Here is a 23,546-nt window from a genome sequence, read left to right as displayed (position 1 = left end):
TGGAAAAATCGGAGACGGGTCGATTTTTGGTGATTTTGAGTGATTTTGAACAGTGCCGGCACTGTGAGATTTCTTCAATTTTGGCCAGGTAGGGATGAAAATTTTTTTTCTTCATTATAGTGTCAGGTAGGTGTGTTCGGTCATTTGTAGTAAGAATAAAGTGCTGGAAGAGTGGTGGTGACAACATTAAGGAAGAAATAGTGCAAAAACTCTGTCTCCCCCCCCCTCTCAGATTCTGTTCTCAGAGCTTATTTTTGGATCATCTTTAAAGCTAGAATTGGGGGCCTTGATGAAGTGACCCGGGCGCGTTTCCACATTTTTTATGAATGACAGGTGTGGTAGATTGATTTTCGTCACTTTTTGGAAAAATCGGAGACGGGTCGATTTTTGGTGATTTTGAGTGATTTTGAACAGTGCCGGCACTGTGAGATTTCTTCAATTTTGGCCAGGTAGGGATGAACATTTTTTTTCTTCATTATAGTGTCAGGTAGGTGTGTTCGGTCATTTGTAGTAAGAATAAAGTGCTGGAAGAGTGGTGGTGTCAACATTAAGGAAGAAATAGAGCAAAAACTCTGCCTCCCCCCCCTCTCAGATTCTGTTCTCAGAGCTTATTTTTGGATCATCTTTAAAGCTAGAATTGGGGGCCTTGATGAAGTCACCCGGGCGCGTTTCCACATTTTTTATGAATGACAGGTGTGGTAGATTGATTTTCGTCACTTTTTGGAAAAATCGGAGACGGGTCGATTTTTGGTGATTTTGAGTGATTTTGAACAGTGCCGGCACTGTGAGATTTCTTCAATTTTGGCCAGGTAGGGATGAAAATTTTTTTTCTTCATTATAGTGTCAGGTAGGTGTGTTCGGTCATTTGTAGTAAGAATAAAGTGCTGGAAGAGTGGTGGTGTCAACATTAAGGAAGAAATAGAGCAAAAACTCTGCCTCCCCACCCCTCTCAGATTCTGTTCTCAGAGCTTATTTTTGGATCATCTTTAAAGCTAGAATTGGGGGCCTTGATGAAGTGACCCGGGCGCGTTTCCACATTTTTTATGAATGACAGGTGTGGTAGATTGATTTTCGTCACTTTTTGGAAAAATCGGAGACGGGTCGATTTTTGGTGATTTTGAGTGATTTTGAACAGTGCCCGCACTGTGAGATTTCTTCAATTTTGGCCAGGTAGGGATGAAAATTTTTTTTCTTCATTATAGTGTCAGGTAGGTGTGTTCGGTCATTTGTAGTAAGAATAAAGTGCTGGAAGAGTGGTGGTGTCAACATTAAGGAAGAAATAGAGCAAAAACTCTGCCTCCCCCCCCCTCTCAGATTCTGTTCTCAGAGCTTATTTTTGGATCATCTTTAAAGCTAGAATTGGGGGCCTTGATGAAGTGACCCGGGCGCGTTTCCACATTTTTTATGAATGACAGGTGTGGTAGATTGATTTTCGTCACTTTTTGGAAAAATCGGAGACGGTTCGATTTTTGGTGATTTTGAGTGATTTTGAACAGTGCCGGCACTGTGAGATTTCTTCAATTTTGGCCAGGTAGGGATGAAAATTTTTTTTCTTCATTATAGTGTCAGGTAGGTGTGTTCGGTCATTTGTAGTAAGAATAAAGTGCTGGAAGAGTGGTGGTGTCAACATTAAGGAAGAAATAGAGCAAAAACTCTGCCTCCCCCCCCCCTCTCAGATTCTGTTCTCAGAGCTTATTTTTGGATCAACTTTAAAGCTAGAATTGGGGGCCTTGATGAAGTGACCCGGGCGCGTTTCCACATTTTTTATGAATGACAGGTGTGGTAGATTGATTTTCGTCACTTTTTGGAAAAATCGGAGACGGGTCGATTTTTGGTGATTTTGAGTGATTTTGAACAGTGCCGGCACTGTGAGATTTCTTCAATTTTGGCCAGGTAGGGATGAAAATTTTTTTCTTCATTATAGTGTCAGGTAGGTGTGTTCGGTCATTTGTAGTAAGAATAAAGTGCTGGAAGAGTGGTGGTGTCAACATTAAGGAAGAAATAGAGCAAAAACTCTGTCTCCCCCCCCCCCTCTCAGATTCTGTTCTCAGAGCTTATTTTTGGATCATCTTTAAAGCTAGAATTGGGGGCCTTGATGAAGTGACCCGGGCGCGTTTCCACATTTTTTATGAATGACAGGTGTGGTAGATTGATTTTCGTCACTTTTTGGAAAAATCGGAGACGGGTCGATTTTTGGTGATTTTGAGTGATTTTGAACAGTGCCGGCACTGTGAGATTTCTTCAATTTTGGCCAGGTAGGGATGAAAATTTTTTTTCTTCATTATAGTGTCAGGTAGGTGTGTTCGGTCATTTGTAGTAAGAATAAAGTGCTGGAAGAGTGGTGGTGTCAACATTAAGGAAGAAATAGAGCAAAAACTCTGTCTCCCCCCCCCCTCTCAGATTCTGTTCTCAGAGCTTATTTTTGGATCATCTTTAAAGCTAGAATTGGGGGCCTTGATGAAGTGACCCGGGCGCGTTTCCACATTTTTTATGAATGACAGGTGTGGTAGATTGATTTTCGTCACTTTTTGGAAAAATCGGAGACGGGTCGATTTTTGGTGATTTTGAACAGTGCCGGCACTGTGAGATTTCTTCAATTTTGGCCAGGTAGGGATGAAAATTTTTTTTCTTCATTATAGTGTCAGGTAGGTGTGTTCGGTCATTTGTAGTAAGAATAAAGTGCTGGAAGAGTGGTGGTGTCAACATTAAGGAAGAAATAGAGCAAAAACTCTGTCTCCCCCCCCTCTCAGATTCTGTTCTCAGAGCTTATTTTTGGATCATCTTTAAAGCTAGAATTGGGGGCCTTGATGAAGTGACCCGGGCGCGTTTCCACATTTTTTATGAATGACAGGTGTGGTAGATTGATTTTCGTCACTTTTTGGAAAAATCGGAGACGGGTCGATTTTTGGTGATTTTGAGTGATTTTGAACAGTGCCGGCACTGTGAGATTTCTTCAATTTTGGCCAGGTAGGGATGAAAATTTTTTTCTTCATTATAGTGTCAGGTAGGTGTGTTCGGTCATTTGTAGTAAGAATAAAGTGCTGGAAGAGTGGTGGTGTCAACATTAAGGAAGAAATAGAGCAAAAACTCTGTCTCCCCCCCCCTCTCAGATTCTGTTCTCAGAGCTTATTTTTGGATCATCTTTAAAGCTAGAATTGGGGGCCTTGATGAAGTGACCCGGGTGCGTTTCCACATTTTTTATGAATGACAGGTGTGGTAGATTGATTTTCGTCACTTTTTGGAAAAATCGGAGACGGGTCGATTTTTGGTGATTTTGAGTGATTTTGAACAGTGCCGGCACTGTGAGATTTCTTCAATTTTGGCCAGGTAGGGATGAAAATTTTTTTTCTTCATTATAGTGTCAGGTAGGTGTGTTCGGTCATTCGTAGTAAAAATAAAGTGCTGGAAGAGTGGTGGTGTCCACATTAAGGAAGAAATAGAGCAAAAACTCTGTCTCCCCCCCCCTCTCAGATTCTGTTCTCAGAGCTTATTTTTGGATCATCTTTAAAGCTTGAATTGCGGGCCTTGATGAAGTGACCTGGGCGCGTTTCCACATTTTTTATGAATGACAGGTGTGGTAGATTGATTTTCGTCACTTTTTGGAAAAATCGGAGACGGGTCGATTTTTGGTGATTTTGAGTGATTTTGAACAGTGCCGGCACTGTGAGATTTCTTCAATTTTGGCCAGGTAGGGATGAAAATTTTTTTTCTTCATTATAGTGTCAGGTAGGTGTGTTTGGTCATTTGTAGTAAGAATAAAGTGCTGGAAGAGTGGTGGTGTCAACATTAAGGAAGAAATAGAGCAAAAACTCTGTCTCCCCCCCCCCCTCTCAGATTCTGTTCTCAGAGCTTATTTTTGGATCATCTTTAAAGCTAGAATTGGGGGCCTTGATGAAGTGACCCGGGCGCGTTTCCACATTTTTTATGAATGACAGGTGTGGTAGATTGATTTTCGTCACTTTTTGGAAAAATCGGAGACGGGTCAATTTTTGGTGATTTTGAGTGATTTTGAACAGTGCCGGCACTGTGAGATTTCTTCAATTTTGGTCAGGTAGGGATGAAAATTTTTTTTCTTCATTATAGTGTCAGGTAGGTGTGTTCAGTCATTTGTAGTAAGAATAAAGTGCTGGAAGAGTGGTGGTGTCAACATTAAGGAAGAAATAGAGCAAAAACTCTGTCTCCCCCCCCCTCTCAGATTCTGTTCTCAGAGCTTATTTTTGGATCATCTTTAAAGCTAGAATTGGGGGCCTTGATGAAGTGACCCGGGCGCGTTTCCACATTTTTTATGAATGACAGGTGTGGTAGATTGATTTTCGTCACTTTTTGGAAAAATCGGAGACGGGTCGATTTTTGGTGATTTTGAGTGATTTTGAACAGTGCCGGCACTGTGAGATTTCTTCAATTTTGGCCAGGTAGGGATGAAAATTTTTTTTCTTCATTATAGTGTCAGGTAGGTGTGTTCGGTCATTTGTAGTAAGAATAAAGTGCTGGAAGAGTGGTGGTGTCAACATTAAGGAAGAAATAGAGCAAAAACTCTGTCTCCCCCCCCTCTCAGATTCTGTTCTCAGAGCTTATTTTTGGATCATCTTTAAAGCTAGAATTGGGGGCCTTGATGAAGTGACCCGGGCGCGTTTCCACATTTTTTATGAATGACAGGTGTGGTAGATTGATTTTCGTCACTTTTTGGAAAAATCAGAGACGGGTCGATTTTTGGTGATTTTGAGTGATTTTAAACAGTGCCGGCACTGTGAGATTTCTTCAATTTTGGCCAGGTAGGGATGAAAATTTTTTTTCTTCATTATAGTGTCAGGTAGGTGTGTTCGGTCATTTGTAGTAAGAATAAAGTGCTGGAAGAGTGGTGGTGTCAACATTAAGGAAGAAATAGAGCAAAAACTCTGTCTCCCCCCCCCCTCTCAGATTCTGTTCTCAGAGCTTATTTTTGGATCATCTTTAAAGCTAGAATTGGGGGCCTTGATGAAGCGACCCGGGCGCGTTTCCACATTTTTTATGAATGACAGGTGTGGTAGATTGATTTTCGTCACTTTTTGGAAAAATCGGAGACGGGTCGATTTTTGGTGATTTTGAGTGATTTTGAACAGTGCCGGCACTGTGAGATTTCTTCAATTTTGGCCAGGTAGGGATGAAAATTTTTTTTCTTCATTATAGTGTCAGGTAGGTGTGTTCGGTCATTTGTAGTAAGAATAAAGTGCTGGAAGAGTGGTGGTGTCAACATTAAGGAAGAAATAGAGCAAAAACTCTGTCTCCCCCCCCCTCTCAGATTCTGTTCTCAGAGCTTATTTTTGGATCATCTTTAAAGCTAGAATTGGGGGCCTTGATGAAGTGACCCGGGCGCGTTTCCACATTTTTTATGAATGACAGGTGTGGTAGATTGATTTTCGTCACTTTTTGGAAAAATCGGAGACGGGTCGATTTTTGGTGATTTTGAACAGTGCCGGCACTGTGAGATTTCTTCAATTTTGGTCAGGTAGGGATGAAAATTTTTTTCTTCATTATAGTGTCAGGTAGGTGTGTTCGGTCATTTGAAGTAAGAATAAAGTGCTGGAAGAGTGGTGGTGTCAACATTAAGGAAGAAATAGAGCAAAAACTCTGTCTCCACCCCCTCTCAGATTCTGTTCTCAGAGCTTATTTTTGGATCATCTTTAAAGCTAGAATTGGGGGCCTTGATGAAGTGACCCGGGCGCGTTTCCACATTTTTTATGAATGACAGGTGTGGTAGATTGATTTTCGTCACTTTTTGGAAAAATCGGAGACGGGTCAATTTTTGGTGATTTTGAGTGATTTTGAACAGTGCCGGCACTGTGAGATTTCTTCAATTTTGGTCAGCTAGGGATGAAAATTTTTTTTCTTCATTATAGTGTCAGGTAGGTGTGTTCGGTCATTTGTAGTAAGAATAAAGTGCTGGAAGAGTGGTGGTGTCAACATTAAGGAAGAAATAGAGCAAAAACTCTGTCTACCCCACCCTCTCAGATTCTGTTCTCAGAGCTTATTTTTGGATCATCTTTAAAGCTAGAATTGGGGGCCTTGATGAAGTGACCCGGGCGCGTTTCCACATTTTTTATGAATGACAGGTGTGGTAGATTGATTTTCGTCACTTTTTGGAAAAATCAGAGACGGGTCGATTTTTGGTGATTTTGAGTGATTTTAAACAGTGCCGGCACTGTGAGATTTCTTCAATTTTGGCCAGGTAGGGATGAAAATTTTTTTTCTTCATTATAGTGTCAGGTAGGTGTGTTCGGTCATTTGTAGTAAGAATAAAGTGCTGGAAGAGTGGTGGTGTCAACATTAAGGAAGAAATAGAGCAAAAACTCTGTCTCCCCCCCCCCCTCTCAGATTCTGTTCTCAGATCTTATTTTTGGATCATCTTTAAAGCTAGAATTGGGGGCCTTGATGAAGTGACCCGGGCGCGTTTCCACATTTTTTATGAATGACAGGTGTGGTAGATTGATTTTCGTCACTTTTTGGAAAAATCGGAGACGGGTCGATTTTTGGTGATTTTGAGTGATTTTGAACAGTGCCGGCACTGTGAGATTTCTTCAATTTTGGCCAGGTAGGGATGAAAATTTTTTTTCTTCATTATAGTGTCAGGTAGGTGTGTTCGGTCATTTGTAGTAAGAATAAAGTGCTGGAAGAGTGGTGGTGTCAACATTAAGGAAGAAATAGAGCAAAAACTCTGTCTCCCCCCCCCTCTCAGATTCTGTTCTCAGAGCTTATTTTTGGATCATCTTTAAAGCTAGAATTGGGGGCCTTGATGAAGTGACCCGGGTGCGTTTCCACATTTTTTATGAATGACAGGTGTGGTAGATTGATTTTCGTCACTTTTTGGAAAAATCGGAGACGGGTCGATTTTTGGTGATTTTGAACAGTGCCGGCACTGTGAGATTTCTTCAATTTTGGTCAGGTAGGGATGAAAATTTTTTTCTTCATTATAGTGTCAGGTAGGTGTGTTCGGTCATTTGAAGTAAGAATAAAGTGCTGGAAGAGTGGTGGTGTCAACATTAAGGAAGAAATAGAGCAAAAACTCTGTCTCCACCCCCTCTCAGATTCTGTTCTCAGAGCTTATTTTTGGATCATCTTTAAAGCTAGAATTGGGGGCCTTGATGAAGTGACCCGGGCGCGTTTCCACATTTTTTATGAATGACAGGTGTGGTAGATTGATTTTCGTCACTTTTTGGAAAAATCGGAGACGGGTCAATTTTTGGTGATTTTGAGTGATTTTGAACAGTGCCGGCACTGTGAGATTTCTTCAATTTTGGTCAGCTAGGGATGAAAATTTTTTTTCTTCATTATAGTGTCAGGTAGGTGTGTTCGGTCATTTGTAGTAAGAATAAAGTGCTGGAAGAGTGGTGGTGTCAACATTAAGGAAGAAATAGAGCAAAAACTCTGTCTACCCCACCCTCTCAGATTCTGTTCTCAGAGCTTATTTTTGGATCATCTTTAAAGCTAGAATTGGGGGCCTTGATGAAGTGACCCGGGCGCGTTTCCACATTTTTTATGAATGACAGGTGTGGTAGATTGATTTTCGTCATTTTTTGGAAAAATCGGAGACGGGTCGATTTTTGGTGATTTTGAGTGATTTTGAACAGTGCCGGCACTGTGAGATTTCTTCAATTTTGGCCAGGTAGGGATGAAATTTTTTTTTCTTCATTATAGTGTCAGGTAGGTGTGTTCGGTCATTTGTAGTAAGAATAAAGTGCTGGAAGAGTGGTGGTGTCAACATTAAGGATGAAATAGAGCAAAAACTCTGTCTCCCCCCCCCCCTCAGATTCTGTTCTCAGAGCTTATTTTTGGATCATCTTTAAAGCTAGAATTGGGGGCCTTGATGAAGTGACCCGGGCGCGTTTCCACATTTTTTATGAATGACAGGTGTGGTAGATTGATTTTCGTCACTTTTTGGAAAAATTGGAGACGGGTCGATTTTTGGTGATTTTGAGTGATTTTGAACAGTGCCGGCACTTTGAGATTTCTTCAGTTTTGGCCAGGTAGGGATGAAAATTTTTTTTCTTCATTATAGTGTCAGGTAGGTGTGTTCGGTCATTTATAGTAAGAATAAAGTGCTGGAAGAGTGGTGGTGTCAACATTAAGGAAGAAATAGAGCAAAAACTCTGTCTCCCCCCCCTCTCAGATTCTGTTCTCAGAGCTTATTTTTGGATCATCTTTAAAGCTAGAATTGGGGGCCTTGATGAAGTGACCCGGGCGCGTTTCCACATTTTTTATGAATGACAGGTGTGGTAGATTGATTTTCGTCACTTTTTGGAAAAATCGGAGACGGGTCAATTTTTGGTGATTTTGAGTGATTTTGAACAGTGCCGGTACTGTGAGATTTCTTCAATTTTGGCCAGGTAGGGATGAAAATTTTTTTTCTTCATTATAGTGTCAGGTAGGTGTGTTCGGTCATTTGTAGTAAGAATAAAGTGCTGGAAGAGTGGTGGTGTCAACATTAAGGAAGAAATAGAGCAAAAACTCTGTCTCCCCCCCCCCCTCTCAGATTCTGTTCTCAGAGCTTATTTTTGGATCATCTTTAAAGCTAGAATTGGGGGCCTTGATGAAGTGACCCGGGCGCGTTTCCACATTTTTTATGAATGACAGGTGTGGTAGATTGATTTTCGTCACTTTTTGGAAAAATCGGAGAGGGGTCAATTTTTGGTGATTTTGAGTGATTTTGAACAGTGCGGGCACTGTAAGATTTCTTCAATTTTGGCCAGGTAGGGATGAAAATTTTTTTTCTTCATTATAGTGTCAGGTAGGTGTGTTCGGTCATTTGTAGTAAGAATAAAGTGCTGGAAGAGTGGTGGTGTCAACATTAAGGAAGAAATAGAGCAAAAACTCTGTCTCCCCCCCCCCCCCCCCTCTCAGATTCTGTTCTCAGAGCTTATTTTTGGATCATCTTTAAAGCTAGAATTGGGGGCCTTGATGAAGTGACCCGGGCGCGTTTCCACATTTTTTATGAATGACAGGTGTGGTAGATTGATTTTCGTCACTTTTTGGAAAAATCGGAGACGGTTCGATTTTTGGTGATTTTGAGTGATTTTGAACAGTGCCGGCACTGTGAGATTTCTTCAATTTTGGCCAGGTAGGGATGAAAATTTTTTTTCTTCATTATAGTGTCAGGTAGGTGTGTTCGGTCATTTGTAGTAAGAATAAAGTGCTGGAAGAGTGGTGGTGTCAACATTAAGGAAGAAATAGAGCAAAAACTCTGCCTCCCCCCCCCTCTCAGATTCTGTTCTCAGAGCTTATTTTTGGATCAACTTTAAAGCTAGAATTGGGGGCCTTGATGAAGTGACCCGGGCGCGTTTCCACATTTTTTATGAATGACAGGTGTGGTAGATTGATTTTCGTCACTTTTTGGAAAAATCGGAGACGGGTTGATTTTTGGCACCCTGAGCTTCAGAGCTAACTTGACACTAACCTTTTCACTGTAGCCTATCTCCATCGTGTCAAGTAACCTCTGACCAGATTCGATTGCCTCCGCCGCCCGCCAATCAAATTTAAAAGCCCGCACTCAATGACTCATTAAACGATCTAGCCAATGAACGCGAACGAGTCAAAGCGCGCTTTGTTCAAATCCGGACCAATCAAAGATAAGGCTGAATATCAGGGACTTGCCGTAACCTGTGGGCAGCACGCAAATAACATCGTCTCTCAGTAGATAATGATGCAGGGCCTCAAACTGCTAGACCCTATGGTTTCAATTCCGATTTACTCATATTTTGCAAAGAATCAAGAGATAACTGAACACATTCTTTTTCGTAGTCACTCGCCTTGCTTTCTTTGTGTACGGTAATACACTCGGAACTACTCGGATGTCTCCGCACTCGACAATAACTATGTTGTTAGTATGGAGCTTGCGGAATCAGCCGAGGATTGCCGATTGACGGTCAACCAATCAGCGTTTTCACCAAACTTTGGTGAAAAATTTTGAAACATGGATTTGATTGGCTTATATAAACTAGGTCAAACTATTTTCGTCAGAGGTTACTTGACACGATGGAGATAGGCTACAGTGAAAAGGTTAGTGTCAAGTTAGCTCTGAAGCTCAGGGTGATTTTTGGTGATTTTGAGTGATTTTGAACAGTGCCGGCACTGTGAGATTTCTTCAATTTTGGCCAGGTAGGGATGAAAATTTTTTTTCTTCATTATAGTGTCAGGTAGGTGTGTTCGGTCATTTGTAGTAAGAATAAAGTGCTGGAAGAGTGGTGGTGTCAACATTAAGGAAGAAATAGAGCAAAAACTCTGCCTCCCCCCCCCTCTCAGATTCTGTTCTCAGAGCTTATTTTTGGATCAACTTTAAAGCTAGAATTGGGGGCCTTGATGAAGTGACCCGGGCGCGTTTCCACATTTTTTATGAATGACAGGTGTGGTAGATTGATTTTCGTCACTTTTTGGAAAAATCGGAGACGGGTTGATTTTTGGTGATTTTGAGTGATTTTGAACAGTGCCGGCACTGTGAGATTTCTTCAATTTTGGCCAGGTAGGGATGAAAATTTTTTTTCTTCATTATAGTGTCAGGTAGGTGTGTTCGGTCATTTGTAGTAAGAATAAAGTGCTGGAAGAGTGGTGGTGTCAACATTAAGGAAGAAATAGAGCAAAAACTCTGTCTCCCCCCCCCCCCTCTCAGATTCTGTTCTCAGAGCTTATTTTTGGATCATCTTTAAAGCTAGAATTGGGGGCCTTGATGAAGTGACCCGGGCGCGTTTCCACATTTTTTATGAATGACAGGTGTGGTAGATTGATTTTCGTCACTTTTTGGAAAAATCGGAGACGGGTCGATTTTTGGTGATTTTGAGTGATTTTGAACAGTGCCGGCACTGTGAGATTTCTTCAATTTTGGCCAGGTAGGGATGAAAATTTTTTTTCTTCATTATAGTGTCAGGTAGGTGTGTTCGGTCATTTGTAGTAAGAATAAAGTGCTGGAAGAGTGGTGGTGTCAACATTAAGGAAGAAATAGAGCAAAAACTCTGTCTCCCCCCCCCTCTCAGATTCTGTTCTCAGAGCTTATTTTTGGATCATCTTTAAAGCTAGAATTGGGGGCCTTGATGAAGTCACCCGGGCGCGTTTCCACATTTTTTATGAATGACAGGTGTGGTAGATTGATTTTCGTCACTTTTTGGAAAAATCGGAGACGGGTCGATTTTTGGTGATTTTGAACAGTGCCGGCACTGTGAGATTTCTTCAATTTTGGCCAGGTAGGGATGAAAATTTTTTTTCTTCATTATAGTGTCAGGTAGGTGTGTTCGGTCATTTGTAGTAAGAATAAAGTGCTGGAAGAGTGGTGGTGTCAACATTAAGGAAGAAATAGAGCAAAAACTCTGTCTCCCCCCCCCCCTCTCAGATTCTGTTCTCAGAGCTTATTTTTGGATCATCTTTAAAGCTAGAATTGGGGGCCTTGATGAAGTGACCCGGGCGCGTTTCCACATTTTTTATGAATGACAGGTGTGGTAGATTGATTTTCGTCACTTTTTGGAAAAATCGGAGACGGGTCGATTTTTGGTGATTTTGAGTGATTTTGAACAGTGCCGGCACTGTGAGATTTCTTCAATTTTGGCCAGGTAGGGATGAAAATTTTTTTTCTTCATTATAGTGTCAGGTAGGTGTGTTCGGTCATTTGTAGTAAGAATAAAGTGCTGGAAGAGTGGTGGTGTCAACATTAAGGAAGAAATAGAGCAAAAACTCTGTCTCCCCCCCCCCTCTCAGATTCTGTTCTCAGAGCTTATTTTTGGATCATCTTTAAAGCTAGAATTGGGGGCCTTGATGAAGTGACCCGGGCGCGTTTCCACATTTTTTATGAATGACAGGTGTGGTAGATTGATTTTCGTCACTTTTTGGAAAAATCGGAGACGGGTCGATTTTTGGTGATTTTGAACAGTGCCGGCACTGTGAGATTTCTTCAATTTTGGCCAGGTAGGGATGAAAATTTTTTTTCTTCATTATAGTGTCAGGTAGGTGTGTTCGGTCATTTGTAGTAAGAATAAAGTGCTGGAAGAGTGGTGGTGTCAACATTAAGGAAGAAATAGAGCAAAAACTCTGTCTCCCCCCCCTCTCAGATTCTGTTCTCAGAGCTTATTTTTGGATCATCTTTAAAGCTAGAATTGGGGGCCTTGATGAAGTGACCCGGGCGCGTTTCCACATTTTTTATGAATGACAGGTGTGGTAGATTGATTTTCGTCACTTTTTGGAAAAATCGGAGACGGGTCGATTTTTGGTGATTTTGAGTGATTTTGAACAGTGCCGGCACTGTGAGATTTCTTCAATTTTGGCCAGGTAGGGATGAAAATTTTTTTCTTCATTATATTGTCAGGTAGGTGTGTTCGGTCATTTGTAGTAAGAATAAAGTGCTGGAAGAGTGGTGGTGTCAACATTAAGGAAGAAATAGAGCAAAAACTCTGTCTCCCCCCCCCTCTCAGATTCTGTTCTCAGAGCTTATTTTTGGATCATCTTTAAAGCTAGAATTGGGGGCCTTGATGAAGTGACCCGGGTGCGTTTCCACATTTTTTATGAATGACAGGTGTGGTAGATTGATTTTCGTCACTTTTTGGAAAAATCGGAGACGGGTCGATTTTTGGTGATTTTGAGTGATTTTGAACAGTGCCGGCACTGTGAGATTTCTTCAATTTTGGCCAGGTAGGGATGAAAATTTTTTTTCTTCATTATAGTGTCAGGTAGGTGTGTTCGGTCATTCGTAGTAAGAATAAAGTGCTGGAAGAGTGGTGGTGTCCACATTAAGGAAGAAATAGAGCAAAAACTCTGTCTCCCCCCCCCTCTCAGATTCTGTTCTCAGAGCTTATTTTTGGATCATCTTTAAAGCTTGAATTGCGGGCCTTGATGAAGTGACCTGGGCGCGTTTCCACATTTTTTATGAATGACAGGTGTGGTAGATTGATTTTCGTCACTTTTTGGAAAAATCGGAGACGGGTCGATTTTTGGTGATTTTGAGTGATTTTGAACAGTGCCGGCACTGTGAGATTTCTTCAATTTTGGCCAGGTAGGGATGAAAATTTTTTTTCTTCATTATAGTGTCAGGTAGGTGTGTTTGGTCATTTGTAGTAAGAATAAAGTGCTGGAAGAGTGGTGGTGTCAACATTAAGGAAGAAATAGAGCAAAAACTCTGTCTCCCCCCCCCCCCCCCTCAGATTCTGTTCTCAGAGCTTATTTTTGGATCATCTTTAAAGCTAGAATTGGGGGCCTTGATGAAGTGACCCGGGCGCGTTTCCACATTTTTTATGAATGACAGGTGTGGTAGATTGATTTTCGTCACTTTTTGGAAAAATCGGAGACGGGTCAATTTTTGGTGATTTTGAGTGATTTTGAACAGTGCCGGCACTGTGAGATTTCTTCAATTTTGGTCAGGTAGGGATGAAAATTTTTTTTCTTCATTATAGTGTCAGGTAGGTGTGTTCAGTCATTTGTAGTAAGAATAAAGTGCTGGAAGAGTGGTGGTGTCAACATTAAGGAAGAAATAGAGCAAAAACTCTGTCTCCCCCCCCCCTCTCAGATTCTGTTCTCAGAGCTTATTTTTGGATCATCTATAAAGCTAGAATTGGGGGCCTTGATGAAGTGACCCGGGCGCGTTTCCACATTTTTTATGAATGACAGGTGTGGTAGATTGATTTTCGTCACTTTTTGGAAAAATCGGAGACGGGTCGATTTTTGGTGATTTTGAGTGATTTTGAACAGTGCCGGCACTGTGAGATTTCTTCATTTTGGCCAGGTAGGGATGAAAATTTTTTTTCTTCATTATAGTGTCAGGTAGGTGTGTTCGGTCATTTGTAGTAAGAATAAAGTGCTGGAAGAGTGGTGGTGTCAACATTAAGGAAGAAATAGAGCAAAAACTCTGTCTCCCCCCCCTCTCAGATTCTGTTCTCAGAGCTTATTTTTGGATCATCTTTAAAGCTAGAATTGGGGGCCTTGATGAAGTGACCCGGGCGCGTTTCCACATTTTTTATGAATGACAGGTGTGGTAGATTGATTTTCGTCACTTTTTGGAAAAATCGGAGACGGGTCGATTTTTGGTGATTTTGAGTGATTTTGAACAGTGCCGGCACTGTGAGATTTCTTCAATTTTGGCCAGGTAGGGATGAAAATTTTTTTCTTCATTATAGTGTCAGGTAGGTGTGTTCGGTCATTTGTAGTAAGAATAAAGTGCTGGAAGAGTGGTGGTGTCAACATTAAGGAAGAAATAGAGCAAAAACTCTGTCTCCCCCCCCCTCTCAGATTCTGTTCTCAGAGCTTATTTTTGGATCATCTTTAAAGCTAGAATTGGGGGCCTTGATGAAGTGACCCGGGCGCGTTTCCACATTTTTTATGAATGACAGGTGTGGTAGATTGATTTTCGTCACTTTTTGGAAAAATCAGAGACAGGTCGATTTTTGGTGATTTTGAGTGATTTTAAACAGTGCCGGCACTGTGAGATTTCTTCAATTTTGGCCAGGTAGGGATGAAAATTTTTTTTCTTCATTATAGTGTCAGGTAGGTGTGTTCGGTCATTTGTAGTAAGAATAAAGTGCTGGAAGAGTGGTGGTGTCAACATTAAGGAAGAAATAGAGCAAAAACTCTGTCTCCCCCCCCCCTCTCAGATTCTGTTCTCAGAGCTTATTTTTGGATCATCTTTAAAGCTAGAATTGGGGGCCTTGATGAAGTGACCCGGGCGCGTTTCCACATTTTTTATGAATGACAGGTGTGGTAGATTGATTTTCGTCACTTTTTGGAAAAATCGGAGACGGGTCGATTTTTGGTGATTTTGAGTGATTTTGAACAGTGCCGGCACTGTGAGATTTCTTCAATTTTGGCCAGGTAGGGATGAAAATTTTTTTTCTTCATTATAGTGTCAGGTAGGTGTGTTCAGTCATTTGTAGTAAGAATAAAGTGCTGGAAGAGTGGTGGTGTCAACATTAAGGAAGAAATAGAGCAAAAACTCTGTCTCACCCCCCCCTCTCAGATTCTGTTCTCAGAGCTTATTTTTGGATCATCTTTAAAGCTAGAATTGGGGGCCTTGATGAAGTGACCCGGGCGCGTTTCCACATTTTTTATGAATGACAGGTGTGGTAGATTGATTTTCGTCACTTTTTGGAAAAATCGGAGACGGGTCGATTTTTGGTGATTTTGAACAGTGCCGGCACTGTGAGATTTCTTCAATTTTGGTCAGGTAGGGATGAAAATTTTTTTCTTCATTATAGTGTCAGGTAGGTGTGTTCGGTCATTTGAAGTAAGAATAAAGTGCTGGAAGAGTGGTGGTGTCAACATTAAGGAAGAAATAGAGCAAAAACTCTGTCTCCCCCCCCTCTCAGATTCTGTTCTCAGAGCTTATTTTTGGATCATCTTTAAAGCTAGAATTGGGGGCCTTGATGAAGTGACCCGGGCGCGTTTCCACATTTTTTATGAATGACAGGTGTGGTAGATTGATTTTCGTCACTTTTTGGAAAAATCGGAGACGGGTCAATTTTTGGTGATTTTGAGTGATTTTGAACAGTGCCGGCACTGTGAGATTTCTTCAATTTTGGTCAGCTAGGGATGAAAATTTTTTTTCTTCATTATAGTGTCAGGTAGGTGTGTTCGGTCATTTGTAGTAAGAATAAAGTGCTGGAAGAGTGGTGGTGTCAACATTAAGGAAGAAATAGAGCAAAAACTCTGTCTACCCCACCCTCTCAGATTCTGTTCTCAGAGCTTATTTTTGGATCATCTTTAAAGCTAGAATTGGGGGCCTTGATGAAGTGACCCGGGCGCGTTTCCACATTTTTTATGAATGACAGGTGTGGTAGATTGATTTTCGTCATTTTTTGGAAAAATCGGAGACGGGTCGATTTTTGGTGATTTTGAGTGATTTTGAACAGTGCCGGCACTGTGAGATTTCTTCAATTTTGGCCAGGTAGGGATGAAATTTTTTTTTCTTCATTATAGTGTCAGGTAGGTGTGTTCGGTCATTTGTAGTAAGAATAAAGTGCTGGAAGAGTGGTGGTGTCAACATTAAGGATGAAATAGAGCAAAAACTCTGTCTCCCCCCCCCCCCCCCTCAGATTCTGTTCTCAGAGCTTATTTTTGGATCATCTTTAAAGCTAGAATTGGGGGCCTTGATGAAGTGACCCGGGCGCGTTTCCACATTTTTTATGAATGACAGGTGTGGTAGATTGATTTTCGTCACTTTTTGGAAAAATCGGAGACGGGTCGATTTTTGGTGATTTTGAGTGATTTTGAACAGTGCCGGCACTTTGAGATTTCTTCAGTTTTGGCCAGGTAGGGATGAAAATTTTTTTTCTTCATTATAGTGTCAGGTAGGTGTGTTCGGTCATTTATAGTAAGAATAAAGTGCTGGAAGAGTGGTGGTGTCAACATTAAGGAAGAAATAGAGCAAAAACTCTGTCTCCCCCCCTCTCAGATTCTGTTCTCAGAGCTTATTTTTGGATCATCTTTAAAGCTAGAATTGGGGGCCTTGATGAAGTGACCAGGGCGCGTTTCCACATTTTTTATGAATGACAGGTGTGGTAGATTGATTTTCGTCACTTTTTGGAAAAATCGGAGACGGGTCAATTTTTGGTGATTTTGAGTGATTTTGAACAGTGCCGGTACTGTGAGATTTCTTCAATTTTGGCCAGGTAGGGATGAAAATTTTTTTTCTTCATTATAGTGTCAGGTAGGTGTGTTCGGTCATTTGTAGTAAGAATAAAGTGCTGGAAGAGTGGTGGTGTCAACATTAAGGAAGAAATAGAGCAAAAACTCTGTCTCCCCCCCCCCCTCTCAGATTCTGTTCTCAGAGCTTATTTTTGGATCATCTTTAAAGCTAGAATTGGGGGCCTTGATGAAGTGACCCGGGCGCGTTTCCACATTTTTTATGAATGACAGGTGTGGTAGATTGATTTTCGTCACTTTTTGGAAAAATCGGAGACGGGTCAATTTTTGGTGATTTTGAGTGATTTTGAACAGTGCGGGCACTGTAAGATTTCTTCAATTTTGGCCAGGTAGGGATGAAAATTTTTTTTCTTCATTATAGTGTCAGTTAGGTGTGTTCGGTCATTTGTAGTAAGAATAAAGTGCTGGAAGAGTGGTGGTGTCAACATTAAGGAAGAAATAGAGCAAAAACTCTGTCTCCCCCCCCCCCCTCTCAGATTCTGTTCTCAGAGCTTATTTTTGGATCATCTTTAAAGCTAGAATTGGGGGCCTTGATGAAGTGACCCGGGCACGTTTCCACATTTTTTATGAATGACAGGTGTGGTAGATTGATTTTCGTCACTTTTTGGAAAAATCGGAGACGGGTCGATTTTTGTTGATTTTGAGTGATTTTGAACAGTGCCGGCACTGTGAGATTTCTTCAATTTTGGCCAGGTAGGGATGAAAATTTTTTTTCTTCATTATAGTGTCAGGTAGGTGTGTTCGGTCATTTGTAGTAAGAATAAAGTGCTGGAAGAGTGGTGGTGTCAACATTAAGGAAGAAATAGAGCAAAAACTCTGTCTCCCCCCCCCTCTCAGATTCTGTTCTCAGAGCTTATTTTTGGATCATCTTTAAAGCTAGAATTGGGGGCCTTGATGAAGTGACCCGGGCGCGTTTCCACATTTTTTATGAATGACAGGTGTGGTAGATTGATTTTCGTCACTTTTTGGAAAAATCGGAGACGGGTCGATTTTTGGTGATTTTGAGTGATTTTGAACAGTGCCGGCACTGTGAGATTTCTTCAAATTTGGCCAGGTAGGGATGAAAATTTTTTTTCTTCATTATAGTGTCAGGTAGGTGTGTTCGGTCATTTGTAGTAAGAATAAAGTGCTGGAAGAGTGGTGGTGTCAACATTAAGGAGAAATAGAGCAAAAACTCTGTCTCCCCCCCCCTCTCAGATTCTGTTCTCAGAGCTTATTTTTGGATCATCTTTAAAGCTAGAATTGGGGGCCTTGATGAAGTGACCCGGGCGCGTTTCCACATTTTTTATGAATGACAGGTGTGGTAGATTGATTTTCGTCACTTTTTGGAAAAATCGGAGACGGGTCGATTTTTGGTGATTTTGAGTGATTTTGAACAGTGCCGGCACTGTGAGATTTCTTCAATTTTGGCCAGGTAGGGATGAAAATTTTTTTTCTTCATTATAGTGTCAGGTAGGTGTGTTCGGTCATTTGTAGTAAGAATAAAGTGCTGGAAGAGTGGTGGTGTCAACATTAAGGAAGAAATAGAGCAAAAACTCTGTCTCCCCCCCCCCTCTCAGATTCTGTTCTCAGAGCTTATTTTTGGATCATCTTTAAAGCTAGAATTGGGGGCCTTGATGAAGTGACCCGGGCGCGTTTCCACATTTTTTATGAATGACAGGTGTGGTAGATTGATTTTCGTCACTTTTTGGAAAAATCGGAGACGGGTCGATTTTTGGTGATTTTGAGTGATTTTGAACAGTGCCGGCACTGTGAGATTTCTTCAATTTTGGCCAGGTAGGGATGAAAATTTTTTTTCTTCATTATAGTGTCAGGTAGGTGTGTTCGGTCATTTGTAGTAAGAATAAAGTGCTGGAAGAGTGGTGGGGTCAACATTAAGGAAGAAATAGAGCAAAAACTCTGTCTCCCCCCCCCCCTCTCAGATTCTGTTCTCAGAGCTTATTTTTGGATCATCTTTAAAGCTAGAATTGGGGGCCTTGATGAAGTGACCCGGGCGCGTTTCCACATTTTTTATGAATGACAGGTGTGGTAGATTGATTTTCGTCACTTTTTGGAAAAATCGGAGACGGGTCGATTTTTGGTGATTTTGAGTGATTTTGAACAGTGCCGGCACTGTGAGATTTCTTCAATTTTGGCCAGGTAGGGATGAAAATTTTTTTTCTTCATTATAGTGTCAGGTAGGTGTGTTCGGTCATTTGTAGTAAGAATAAAGTGCTGGAAGAGTGGTGGTGTCAACATTAAGGAAGAAATAGAGCAAAAACTCTGTCTCCCCCCCCTCTCAGATTCTGTTCTCAGAGCTTATTTTTGGATCATCTTTAAAGCTAGAATTGGGGGCCTTGATGAAGTGACCCGGGCGCGTTTCCACATTTTTTATGAATGACAGGTGTGGTAGATTGATTTTCGTCACTTTTTGGAAAAATCGGAGACGGGTCGATTTTTGGTGATTTTGAGTGATTTTGAACAGTGCCGGCACTGTGAGATTTCTTCAATTTTGGCCAGGTAGGGATGAAAATTTTTTTTCTTCATTATAGTGTCAGGTAGGTGTGTTCGGTCATTTGTAGTAAGAATAAAGTGCTGGAAGAGTGGTGGTGTCAACATTAAGGAAGAAATAGAGCAAAAACTCTGTCTCCCCCCCCCCCTCTCAGATTCTGTTCTCAGAGCTTATTTTTGGATCATCTTTAAAGCTAGAATTGGGGGCCTTGATGAAGTGACCCGGGCGCGTTTCCACATTTTTTATGAATGACAGGTGTGGTAGATTGATTTTCGTCACTTTTTGGAAAAATCGGAGACGGGTCGATTTTTGGTGATTTTGAGTGATTTTGAACAGTGCCGGCACTGTGAGATTTCTTCAATTTTGGCCAGGTAGGGATGAAAATTTTTTTTCTTCATTATAGTGTCAGGTAGGTGTGTTCGGTCATTTGTAGTAAGAATAAAGTGCTGGAAGAGTGGTGGTGTCAACATTAAGGAAGAAATAGAGCAAAAACTCTGTCTCCCCCCCCCCTCTCAGATTCTGTTCTCAGAGCTTATTTTTGGATCATCTTTAAAGCTAGAATTGGGGGCCTTGATGAAGTGACCCGGGCGCGTTTCCACATTTTTTATGAATGACAGGTGTGGTAGATTGATTTTCGTCACTTTTTGGAAAAATCGGAGACGGGTCGATTTTTGGTGATTTTGAGTGATTTTGAACAGTGCCGGCACTGTGAGATTTCTTCAATTTTGGCCAGGTAGGGATGAAAATTTTTTTTCTTCATTATAGTGTCAGGTAGGTGTGTTCGGTCATTTGTAGTAAGAATAAAGTGCTGGAAGAGTGGTGGTGTCAACATTAAGGAAGAAATAGAGCAAAAAATCTGTCTCCCCCCCCCTCTCAGATTCTGTTCTCAGAGCTTATTTTTGGATCATCTTTAAAGCTAGAATTGGGGGCCTTGATGAAGTGACCCGGGCGCGTTTCCACATTTTTTATGAATGACAGGTGTGGTAGATTGATTTTCGTCACTTTTTGGAAAAATCGGAGACGGGTCGATTTTTGGTGATTTTGAGTGATTTTGAACAGTGCCGGCACTGTGAGATTTCTTCAATTTTGGCCAGGTAGGGATGAAAATTTTTTTTCTTCATTATAGTGTCAGGTAGGTGTGTTCGGTCATTTGTAGTAAGAATAAAGTGCTGGAAGAGTGGTGGTGTCAACATTAAGGAAGAAATAGAGCAAAAACTCTGTCTCCCCCCCCCTCTCAGATTCTGTTCTCAGAGCTTATTTTTGGATCATCTTTAAAGCTAGAATTGGGGGCCTTGATGAAGTGACCCGGGCGCGTTTCCACATTTTTTATGAATGACAGGTGTGGTAGATTGATTTTCGTCACTTTTTGGAAAAATCGGAGACGGGTCGATTTTTGTTGATTTTGAGTGATTTTGAACAGTGCCGGCACTGTGAGATTGCTTCAATTTTGGCCAGGTAGGGATGAAAATTTTTTTTCTTCATTATAGTGTCAGGTAGGTGTGTTCGGTCATTTGTAGTAAGAATAAAGTGCTGGAAGAGTGGTGGTGTCAACATTAAGGAAGAAATAGAGCAAAAACTCTGTCTCCCCCCCCCTCTCAGATTCTGTTCTCAGAGCTTATTTTTGGATCATCTTTAAAGCTAGAATTGGGGGCCTTGATGAAGTGACCCGGGCGCGTTTCCACATTTTTTATGAATGACAGGTGTGGTAGATTGATTTTCGTCACTTTTTGGAAAAATCGGAGACAGGTCGATTTTTGGTGATTTTGAGTGATTTTGAACAGTGCCGGCACTGTGAGATTTCTTCAATTTTGGCCAGGTAGGGATGAAAATTTTTTTTCTTCATTATAGTGTCAGGTAGGTGTGTTCGGTCATTTGTAGTAAGAATAAAGTGCTGGAAGAGTGGTGGTGTCAACATTAAGGAAGAAATAGAGCAAAAACTCTGTCTCCCCCCCCCCCCCCTCTCAGATTCTGTTCTCAGAGCTTATTTTTGGATCATCTTTAAAGCTAGAATTGGGGGCCTTGATGAAGTGACCCGGGCGCGTTTCCACATTTTTTATGAATGACAGGTGTGGTAGATTGATTTTCGTCACTTTTTGGAAAAATCGGAGACGGGTCGATTTTTGGTGATTTTGAGTGATTTTGAACAGTGCCGGCACTGTGAGATTTCTTCAATTTTGGCCAGGTAGGGATGAAAATTTTTTTTCTTCATTATAGTGTCAGGTAGGTGTGTTCGGTCATTTGTAGTAAGAATAAAGTGCTGGAAGAGTGGTGGTGTCAACATTAAGGAAGAAATAGAGCAAAAACTCTGTCTCCCCCCCCCCCTCTCAGATTCTGTTCTCAGAGCTTATATTTGGATCATCTTTAAAGCTAGAATTGGGGGCCTTGATGAAGTGACCCGGGCGCGTTTCCACATTTTTTATGAATGACAGGTGTGGTAGATTGATTTTCGTCACTTTTTGGAAAAATCGGAGACGGGTCGATTTTTGTTGATTTTGAGTGATTTTGAACAGTGCCGGCACTGTGAGATTTCTTCAATTTTGGCCAGGTAGGGATGAAAATTTTTTTTCTTCATTATAGTGTCAGGTAGGTGTGTTCGGTCATTTGTAGTAAGAATAAAGTGCTGGAAGAGTGGTGGTGTCAACATTAAGGAAGAAATAGAGCAAAAACTCTGTCTCCCCCCCCCCTCTCAGATTCTGTTCTCAGAGCTTATTTTTGGATCATCTTTAAAGCTAGAATTGGGGGCCTTGATGAAGTGACCCGGGCGCGTTTCCACATTTTTTATGAATGACAGGTGTGGTAGATTGATTTTCGTCACTTTTTGGAAAAATCGGAGACGGGTCGATTTTTGGTGATTTTGAGTGATTTTGAACAGTGCCGGCACTGTGAGATTTCTTCAATTTTGGCCAGGTAGGGATGAAAATTTTTTTTCTTCATTATAGTGTCAGGTAGGTGTGTTCGGTCATTTGTAGTAAGAATAAAGTGCTGGAAGAGTGGTGGTGTCAACATTAAGGAAGAAATAGAGCAAAAACTCTGTCTCCCCCACCCTCTCAGATTCTGTTCTCAGAGCTTATTTTTGGATCATCTTTAAAGCTAGAATTGGGGGCCTTGATGAAGTGACCCGGGCGCGTTTCCACATTTTTTATGAATGACAGGTGTGGTAGATTGATTTTCGTCACTTTTTGGAAAAATCGGAGACGGGTCGATTTTTGTTGATTTTGAGTGATTTTGAACAGTGCCGGCACTGTGAGATTTCTTCAATTTTGGCCAGGTAGGGATGAAAATTTTTTTTCTTCATTATAGTGTCAGGTAGGTGTGTTCGGTCATTTGTAGTAAGAATAAAGTGCTGGAAGAGTGGTGGTGTCAACATTAAGGAAGAAATAGAGCAAAAACTCTGTTTCCCCCCCCCCCCCCTCTCAGATTCTGTTCTCAGAGCTTATTTTTGGATCATCTTTAAAGCTAGAATTGGGGGCCTTGATGAAGTGACCCGGGCGCGTTTCCACATTTTTTATGAATGACAGGTGTGGTAGATTGATTTTCGTCACTTTTTGGAAAAATCGGAGACGGGTCAATTTTTGGTGATTTTGAGTGATTTTGAACAGTGCGGGCACTGTAAGATTTCTTCAATTTTGGCCAGGTAGGGATGAAAATTTTTTTTCTTCATTATAGTGTCAGTTAGGTGTGTTCGGTCATTTGTAGTAAGAATAAAGTGCTGGAAGAGTGGTGGTGTCAACATTAAGGAGAAATAGAGCAAAAACTCTGTCTCCCCCCCCCCCCTCTCAGATTCTGTTCTCAGAGCTTATTTTTGGATCATCTTTAAAGCTAGAATTGGGGGCCTTGATGAAGTGACCCGGGCGCGTTTCCACATTTTTTATGAATGACAGGTGTGGTAGATTGATTTTCGTCACTTTTTGGAAAAATTGGAGACGGGTCGATTTTTGGTGATTTTGAGTGATTTTGAACAGTGCCCGCACTGTGAGATTTCTTCAATTTTGGCCAGGTAGGGATGAAAATTTTTTTTCTTCATTATAGTGTCAGGTAGGTGTGTTCGGTCATTTGTAGTAAGAATAAAGTGCTGGAAGAGTGGTGGTGTCAACATTAAGGAAGAAATAGAGCAAAAACTCTGTCTCCCCCCCCCCCCTCTCAGATTCTGTTCTCAGAGCTTATTTTTGGATCATCTTTAAAGCTAGAATTGGGGGCCTTGATGAAGTGACCCGGGCGCGTTTCCACATTTTTTATGAATGACAGGTGTGGTAGATTGATTTTCGTCACTTTTTGGAAAAATCGGAGACGGGTCGATTTTTGTTGATTTTGAGTGATTTTGAACAGTGCCGGCACTGTGAGATTTCTTCAATTTTGGCCAGGTAGGGATGAAAATTTTTTTTCTTCATTATAGTGTCAGGTAGGTGTGTTCGGTCAT

The sequence above is a fragment of the Lingula anatina genome, unplaced genomic scaffold (assembly GCF_051362555.1).
Source record: "Lingula anatina isolate TDL-2025a unplaced genomic scaffold, LinAna3.0 unanchor82, whole genome shotgun sequence".
Lineage (NCBI taxonomy): Eukaryota > Metazoa > Brachiopoda > Lingulata > Lingulida > Lingulidae > Lingula > Lingula anatina.
The sequence above is the reverse complement of the archived record's forward strand: the minus strand, read 5'-3'. Positions refer to the sequence as shown.